The sequence below is a fragment of the Diceros bicornis genome, chromosome 9, assembly GCF_020826845.1.
Source record: "Diceros bicornis minor isolate mBicDic1 chromosome 9, mDicBic1.mat.cur, whole genome shotgun sequence".
Taxonomy (NCBI): domain Eukaryota; kingdom Metazoa; phylum Chordata; class Mammalia; order Perissodactyla; family Rhinocerotidae; genus Diceros; species Diceros bicornis.
This window is the reverse complement of record NC_080748.1, coordinates 4,870,340-4,879,325: the sequence shown is the minus strand read 5'-3', so window position 1 is coordinate 4,879,325 and position 8,986 is coordinate 4,870,340. Positions and strand designations below refer to the sequence as shown.

General features: G+C 43.0%; 1 long non-coding RNA gene across 1 annotated transcript; it reads left to right on the top strand.

The window, feature by feature from the left end:
• The first annotated feature begins 855 nt into the window (after nt 1-855).
• On the top strand, nt 856-5,307 carry LOC131410057 (uncharacterized). The gene is made up of 3 exons (XR_009221154.1): nt 856-992; nt 1,699-1,817; nt 5,275-5,307. It is a non-coding gene; the product is annotated as an uncharacterized LOC131410057 (long non-coding RNA).
• The last annotated feature ends 3,679 nt before the right edge of the window (nt 5,308-8,986 follow it).

The window sequence follows — 8,986 nt, the reverse complement described above, 5'->3', positions numbered from 1 at the left end:
TTTTAAATTGTTCATCTGCTAAATTCAACATGTAAGTTATCTGTAAGTCTATTTCTATTATCTTGATTATGGATCACATTTTCTGTTTTTGTTCTTTTGCTTTTCTCGTGTCTTTTAAAAAAATTGTTATTGTGTTGGGTACTGTGGATGATATGTTGTAGAGACTGAATTATATCACATTCCTGTAAGATGTGTTGAGTTTTGTTCTGGAAGTCATTTAAATTACTGGCGGGTCACCTCGATCCTGTGAAAGCTTGGTTTCTGTCCTTCTCATTATCCTAGGGCATAGCCTTTAGTCTTGGGATGTGGTTCTTACTCTAAGGTGTGATCTTTCTAGTTTTTCAGGGAAAGCCTGTAGGGTTTACTGACCCCCATTTGACTAAGCGGGACTTGAACTTAGACTCCGAGCACTCAGCGCCTGCTCAATGCAACTCTTTGACCTCCAACTTGCGGCTTTCTGTTGGGCTCCCAGGCATCTCCTCACGCACGTGCTCAGTTTATAAGTAACTACGGACTTGAGGGGAACTTCATACTGATTTTGTGGCCCCTCCCCATTCATCCTGCTTTCTGGGACATTTCTCTTAGTTTCCAGCTGCCGTGGCAGCTCCGAGCTTCCACCTCTCTCTCTTTAGCCCAACGCTATTGCCACTCTCTGCTGACTGCCCATTTTACGGTCATCTAGGCAACTGGATAGTGTCCTCGAGGAAAAAGCTAGCGACATGTGGGGCTTACTCATGTCCTTCTCTTCTTTCAAGGAAGAAGTTCCTGGCTGCTCTTGGTTGGCTCTTTCTCCTCTGCCTTCAAACTGTCGGTGTTTATATTCTGACCAGAGTTTGTAATTGTTATTAGCAGACAGTCAGTCCAATACAAGCTGTTCTCCCATGACTGGAGTCAGAACCCACCTGAGGAGCTTTGAAAAATCTGGATCTACATCCCAGACCAATTACATCGGAATTTCTGTGTGTGGAACCCAAGCATCAGTACTATCTAAGGTACCCCAGGTGATTTCTCTGTGTAACCAAACTTACCAAAGTACATACAAAGTTACCATAAACATTTATTGAACCCTTGTTATGTATCAGCACTTTTCATTAATTATGTTTCTTAATTCTATTAAGAATTAATAGAATTAATTCTTTAATTAATGGTAGCCTTATTATTTACATACAAGAAAACTGAGGCTTAGGTCAGTAAATGTTCCAAGGGCACACAGAATGTTCCAAAGCCAGGACTGGAATGTAGCCAGTCTGACTCCAGACCTATGGCTTAAACACAGTGCCTCGGGGAGGACGGGTGTAGCGGGGAAGACCAGAAGTTTAGTTTTGAGTGAATAACATTCCATCATATTGCCGTAATTTATTTTAGAATTTCTCCTGTTGTAGGATAGTTGTCAATATTTTTGCTATTATAAATTATTCCACATAGACTATTTTGTACATAAAGCTAAGTCAGTTCTCTAATTGTTTACTTAGAATAAATTATTAGAAGAGGAATTAGGTGGTCAGCAAATAGGAACTTTAAAAAATCTTGGCACATATTGCCAAAGACCTCCAACAAGGTACAGGAGTGCTAGGGATACCATAGCTGTGGGTAAATTTTTCACTGGGAAATAAATTATGGGATTGTTTTTATTTTAACTTGGCCATCTGGACCCGGAAATTTGATTTCTATTATAACTTTCTTGTGACTGTCTATCAGAATGTGCGTGGTCCATTTGCCTGATGGGCTTCCTGGTGAGATGGCAGTGGCTGGAAGAGAGCAGAAAGAGGGTGTTCCTGTCTACGGAGCACAAACACATCTGTCATGGAGTCAAGCAGGTACTTCAACAACTGAGGCTGAGTCACAGTGGCTGTGGCTGTAAGAATTGTCCCTTAAGCCACCTAAGAATTTCCTTGCCATGGTTACCCTTTCATAATTAACCTGTCCATAATTCCCAGCCTCATTTATCTTTGGAGTGATTTGTGAGACTTGATGAAGTAATCAAATGAAATTAAAAAAAAATGTTACACCCTTTCTGGATTGACTACCTTCTTGTTTGATGATAAAAGGGCAGGAGAAGAAAGGAGCACAGATGGCAGGATGTGCCTGAGTCTGATTTGATGAGGGCATGATCAAGAGAATTGACGGATATTCTTAGTTCTTTCTTTTTTAAAAAACATGTTTATGACAGACTGTTAACAGGCACTTGTAGGCATTTTCAAAGCATTGTTTCAAATAGAAAGTACAAGGTAAATTGAGGCAAAAGTTACAATGCACACAAACTCTAGAATGCAATGTCTCAAATTTTTCTTCTTTTTTTTTCCTTTTTAAAATGCCCTTTTCTGGAGAATAGTAGTGCAGAATCAGCAGTTCCTCTAAGGGATAGCTGCATGGAAAATTTAAAATCATGCTTAAAAGTGCTTTTAAGGTTAAATCTGGAATCTGTTGAAAAATCAAAGTAAGTTCCTGACTTGCAATATGAGTATACTAAAACCAGGTAAAAATGAGTCCTGCTCGATATTTTTATGATGGTTACTAAATCTCAGAGCCAACTTCTGTCATGTCCACATGAAAATCTGCCAACTTGAAAGAGAGGTAGAGCATTTCACAGGCGACCAATTTTGAAGAAGTCTTTTTTGTTGCTGTTAATCAACTTTGTGGAAGTATAATCTATACACAGAAAAATGCACACATTTTACATCCACAATTTGGTGAGTCTTGAGAAATGTGTGCTCCCCTGTAGCCACATCCCAGTCAACATGTAGAACATAGCCCCGTCACAGAAAGGTCCCTGTGCCCTTTGCAGTTGATTCTCCTGCTAACCTCCTGTCCTGGGCAACTGCTCATGGGATATCTGTCATTAGAGGTTGGTTCTGCCAGTTCTAGAACTTTCCATAAGTGCACTCAGATGGTGTGAGCTCTTTGCGTCCTGCTTCTTTTGCTCTCAGCATAATGTTTTGAGAGTCATCCCTGCTTCTGTGGGTGTCAGGAGTTCATTCTTTTTATTGCTGAGCAGTAGATAAAGTTTCCATCATATGGACACTTGGTTGTGCATCAACAAAAACAAAAAATATTTCTTTTTTTTCCTGCCATGTTTCAGCTTTTTTGAATAAAGCTTCTATGAACATTTGTGTGCAAGTCTTTTTGTGAAAATGTGTTTTTATTTCTATTTCTAGAAATGGAATTGATGAGTCACATTGTAAGTCTATATTTAACTTTATAAGAAACAGCCAATCTGTTTTTCAATGTGGCTGTACCAGTTGATATTTCTACCAGCAATGTACAAGAGTTTCAGTTGCTCTACGTCTTTGCCAATACTTCACATAGTTGGTCTTTTAATTTTAGCCATTCTAGTGGATGTGAAGGTACCTTAACATGGTTTCATTTCAATGTCTCTGATGATGATGTCGAGGATCTGTTCATGTGCTTTTTGGCGATACGTGTATCTTCTGTGAAATGCTGTTCAAGTCATTCATTCTATTTTTAATGGCTGTTCAAGTCATTCATTCTATTTTTAATGGATTGCTTGTTATCATGGATTTATAGGAGTTTCTTATGTATTTTGAATAGACGTCCTTTGGAAGATAATGTGTACTGAAAAATAATTTCTCCCAGTCTGTGGCTAATCTCATCATTTTCTTAACAGTTCCTGGAAGAGCCTTTCCCCTTCTTGTTCATACAAATTTATACTTGGATTTCATTTTTCCTACACTTGTCAACTATGCAACTTTAGCACTTTTAGGAAGTATTACTCTTTCTACAAGAGATGTACTGTTCAGGAAATCTTGGCCTTTTTTTCCATCACATCTTGTCATTTAAAATAAGTCAGTAGGGCTTCAGTTGTTCAACACTGGGCTGTGGATCATCTATTTCATTATGTGCAGGTCAGGGAAACAACTCCTTTCATGCCTCAAAGGCAGCTGAAGATGTATACCAAATCTATGCCTTAAGGCTTGTGTCTTATCTGTAGCTGCTTTGCAAGGACCAACACTGAAAAGTGTAAAAACTATCATGGTGGTGAGGGTTCAATTGGGGAGGCAAAAAAGGATACGACCCAGAAGAAAAATGAAAATGCACTTCAACGGAGAGCCGTCCACTTTCTCCTTCATACCATCTCGCAAGCAGCAGAGAAGGCTGGAACTGCCACGCGGTTGTTTCCTGACTCGGTGGTGAGCCCTCCTAGTGCACAAGTGCCTGCACGGGCACCGCGTGTCCTACAGCTCCATGAGCATCCACAGGCCAAAATTTTTGATATGGAATATTTTTTATGTTCTTTTTTTTTTGTGTGTGTGAGGAAGATCAACCCTGAGCTAACATCCGTGCTAATCCTCCTCTTTTTGCCGAGGAAGACCGGCTCTGAGCTAACATCTATTGCCAATCCTCCTCCATTTTTTTTTCCCCAAAGCCCCAGTAGATAGTTGTATGTCATAGTTGCACATCCTTCTAGTTGCTGTATGTGGGATGCTGCCACAGCATGGCCTGACAAGTGGTGCGTCAGTGTGCGCCAGGGATCCGAACTGGGGCCGCCAGCAGCAGAGCACGTGCACTTAACCACTAAGCCATGGGGCCGGCCCTGGAATATTTTTTAAAACCACCAAACCCTATGTAGCCTCAAGGATCACTCTTCTACCCTAAACACTAGAGCTGAGTGGACCATCAAGCCTTCCTTATCATTTCTGTAAAAAATGTCACCTCCCAAGCCAGAGTTGTTTCCTGGGATAGCTGCTCAAAAATTGTTGACAACTGCCTGTCCTTTGGACTTTAATATTCAGAGCCACTAATATGGTCTTTCATAACATTTTGCTGCAATTAATCACACATGGGGCAGGGAAAATAGCGGTGATATTTACTACAAATAAGAATTTGCATAGAAAAGGCAAGAATGACCAATAAATAGAAAGATTTAAGAAAGGTTGGCTGTTTTAGCTCAAATTCATGAGAAATCACAATTTTGTCCTAATAAATATGAATCAGTGATGAGAGAAATGGAAGAAGGGCTTGTGGCTGGGATACCTCACAGTACTTGGAGTCTGTACTAAGAAGCCAGACTGGGGTGCAAAGTCATCCCAGAGTTCAGCTGTCTCATCAGACATGCTCTCAATGTATCTGTGAATTTTTATTCTGTGTATTTCAGTTGTACTTCTCAAGCAACACCACATCAACTTCTCTGGGGAAAATATTTTCTGTTGAAAATGCAGAACAGATTTAAAATATTTTGAGTGAATTTGGGTTTATGTTGGAGATAGATATACAAAAGTCATCAAAAATCCATTTGCCTTCCTTTTCTTTTCTCAGGGTGAAGAGAGGGATCTAGGGGAAACACTGAACACCCCCTAATGTTTCCTCTTCTCTCCTGCCTGAACCCACCACTCAGCCCCTCACACGCGGCTGAACCGTCTGCACAACGAGCCTGGAGAGGAACCGAGAGGACCAGAGCCCATGGGGGCTTTTTGCTTTTGTGAGCAGTCAGAACCATTTCCACCAAGACTGACCACCTCTGTGGCTGCCATACAGACCTCCTTGGAAGGGAAAAAAAGGAGAACTTGGCTTCAAAGTGTTGAGGGATAGCCTTCTTACCCAACTCTATTTGTTTTGGAGAAGGGTGGAAACGAGAAGTTTGCGTTTGAGCCAACTATAATTAATTCCTGCAGTAAAGCCCAAACCACATGTTAGTTGTCTCATCTTCTGTCTTCTGTTTTCATGTTTCACTTGCTTCACTTTAGCTCTTTGCCTGAGACAGGCAGACTATTCGTGTCTCCACAGGGCAGAGGAGCCCTGAAAGGAAGACCCAGGGCCCAAGCTTCGTGGGCCAAGTTCTCAGGCTCGTTTGCAGGGTGACTTGGTAATAAGAGCAGATTCTGTTCAGCAGCAGTAACAGTAAAGACCACAGTGCCTTTTCTGTACGTTAACTCTTTCGAAACCCCACGCACACAGAGAAGCAGGGCTGCATCGTTATCCCCTTTTATGATGCAGGAAACAGACTTTTCTGAGTGGGGGATTGAGTGGCTTTTCTGTTTTCAGCACTGAGCTATAAAACTGTTAGGAATACAAGAAGAGCAAGAGACCTGGTCCCAGTTATTTCTACAGGAGTTCTCCATCTAATTGGAGAGTCAAGATTATTATAGAGGAAGCACTTATTGGGCAGTCAACGGCCTCACACACGAGGTTACATAGGTGCTAAGTGGTTTGGAGATACTCTAATGGATAGTACCCAGGGAGAGACTGCACGAGGACAGAGTAGTTGAGGTCTTCACTGAAGACTTGAACTGTATTTTGAAGGCTGGGTAAGACTTTTACAAGCAGAGGAAGTGGGAGGGGATGCATCCAGGGCACATGATATGACAGAACACAGATGTCCATTACACACCTCATATGAGATGGAGAGAAGCCCAGCTTACTCAGACCAAACGCTGGGGAAGGAATCATGGCGAGACAGGATTTCCTTGGTTCCTAAGTCTGGGAATGGGTCTGAGAGTTTCTATCCTCTCCCTGCCTCACAAGAGACTCTGTGTGGAGACACGGCCTAGTGTGTGGCATTCTTTCCACTGTCCTTCCAGCACTGCAGAAACAGAATGTGAGAGTCTCCATTTGCAGCCTCGTTGCAGTTAGGGACCTGAGTCTGGTTTGTGTTCAGCAGATTAGACACCCTCGAGTGGGCTCTGGGGCCTAAGTGAGGCGTGGGCCCCAGCTGGCTGCTCTGGCAGGCGCAGTTGTGGGGGTGTCTGTCGGGTGGAGGGCCCAGGACAAGCCAATGGCTGGGAGGAAGTCGAGCACTGGGCTCCACGCCATCCATTTGCTGCTGCAGATTGCAACAGTGTGATTTGGGTCTGGAACCAGGAGAGAAGTTGTGGCCTCTGGGCCGATGGAGGCAGAAGAGAGGTTCAGAGCTGGAAGCTTCCAAATCTGAGGAGAGGCAGCAGCTTCCTTGGTGGCCTGGTTCTGAAGAGTGGCTTTGGGAGTCATTTGTGAACCTTGTGTCTGTTTCCTCAACTCTTACATCATACTGTAAGCTGTTGAAAATCCTGTAATAAATCTCTTCCTGCTAATACTAAGCTACAGTGGATTTGTTCTCTGCAGCAGAACCCTGCTGATACAGCCTAACCCTTGTCTGACACGTCATGAGCAGTAGTGCATATTTTCAGCAACTGAGGATAAACAGAGTCGTACATGAAGCATGTTGCTCCCCTTGGAAAAGAGAAGCCAGTTTTATTATGAGACCTCCTAACTAAATTCATCACGGGAGCTGAGACCTACCGATGCTTGGCCAGACACAGCTTCCCAGATGGCCTCTGAGGTGTGCAACCAGAACTTCTGTAGAATCAACACAATAATCATCCCACTCTTGGTTTCTCATAGTTGGTTTGGTGCCAGGATAATTATATACTTCCCAGAAGGCAACCTCTTAGGAGAGAGGGAAAATGAATCTCCAACTGATAATTAATCTTGTCTTTTGCATCTAATTTAATCACTAAAGAAGTAAAGTTCTCCCACTCTTTCATTACCAAAGCATAGGTTGATCTGTCTGGGATTCTGTGGGCTACAGTCAAATTCTGGACAGAAGTGGGGTGTCTGGTGTCCTTCCTCCATGTTGCGCAGCAAGCGAGACTCTAGCCCTGTGAAGGAAAAGAGAGGAGAACCCCAGGGCAGGGAAGTGCGTCCTCCCCGGTTCCCGCCGGCCTTGGGTGTGTGCACGCTGTGTTGGCACACATGCCCTGGCGCATGGTGCTACTAAATGTGTGAGCAACGGGTCTGGTGAGGAAAGCACGCCACTCAATGGTCCACAGCATGGGGAACACTATCGCTGTCTTCCAGCGTTCGCTGGGCTGCCTGCATGATGTCTCTCCCTTTATGCCTAGTGGGTTCTCAGCTTTTGCTGAACTGTATTGCGTGTTCAACTCTCCTTGCCACAAACACTGCCCTAGTTGGGACCTCATTAGCTCTCCTGGCCCGGACTATTGCCGTGGTCCCTCACTCTCTCCAGCCTCCGGGTGCTTTGAAGAATTATTCATTGTTCAGGTTCTGTCTCTACCCTTAGGCTGTAAGCTCCCTGGAGTCAAGGACCATGTTTTTTTTTTTTTTTTTTGAATTTTTTTTAATTTTTTAAAATTTTTTGTTTATTGTAGTAACATTGGTTTATAACATTGTATAAATTTCAGGTGTACATCATTATACTTCTATTTCTGCATAGATTACATCATGTTCACCACCAAAATACTAATTACAACCCATCACCACACACATGCACCGAATTATCCCTTTCGCCCTCCTCCCTCCCCCCTTCCCCTCTGGTAACCACCAATCCAATCTCTGTCTCTACGTGTTTGTTTATTGTTGTTATTATCTACTACTTAATGAAGGAAATCATATGGTATTTGACCTTCTCCCTCTGACTTATTTCACTTTGCATAATACCCTCAATGTCCATCCATGTTGTCTTCCTTGGGATCTCTTGCAAAGTGCATCCCATGAAATAGGAGTGTTGATAGAAGAGAAGTGAGCTGCAAAAGAGAAAAACTCCAAAAAGCAAAACAAAGCAAAATAGTTAGCAGTTAGGAGCAAGGAGAGAAAGTTGGGGGAAAATTTCATCTTAATTTTTTAAAACTCACTTTTTGTCTTGTTTTTGTTTGTTTGTTTTTCAAACAGTGGCATTCCATAATGGAAAAATCTACCTCACCTCACCAAATAGTAATTTCTTTGTTTAAGAGTTTGAGCAGTGGCTGCGGCCCACCTGTCCTGGGTGTTATGACAGGAGCCTCAGCTGTGATGTCACAGTCGCTCCGTGGTCTTTCTGGCCCATACACCCAGAGGTGGGCACCTCTAGAGCCACTCTTTGCTGTGTGAGCTTAGCCCCCAGGGTTTCCAATCTTTGCTAAGCATTTAAAAAAACCCTGTGGAGCTTTAGAAATCCTTGAACTCCCGGGGTGGGAGCCAGGCATCAGTATTTTTCAAGACCTCCAGGTAATTCTGTTGTGCAGCAAAGCTTGAGGACCACTGGGGCCTCGGCCTG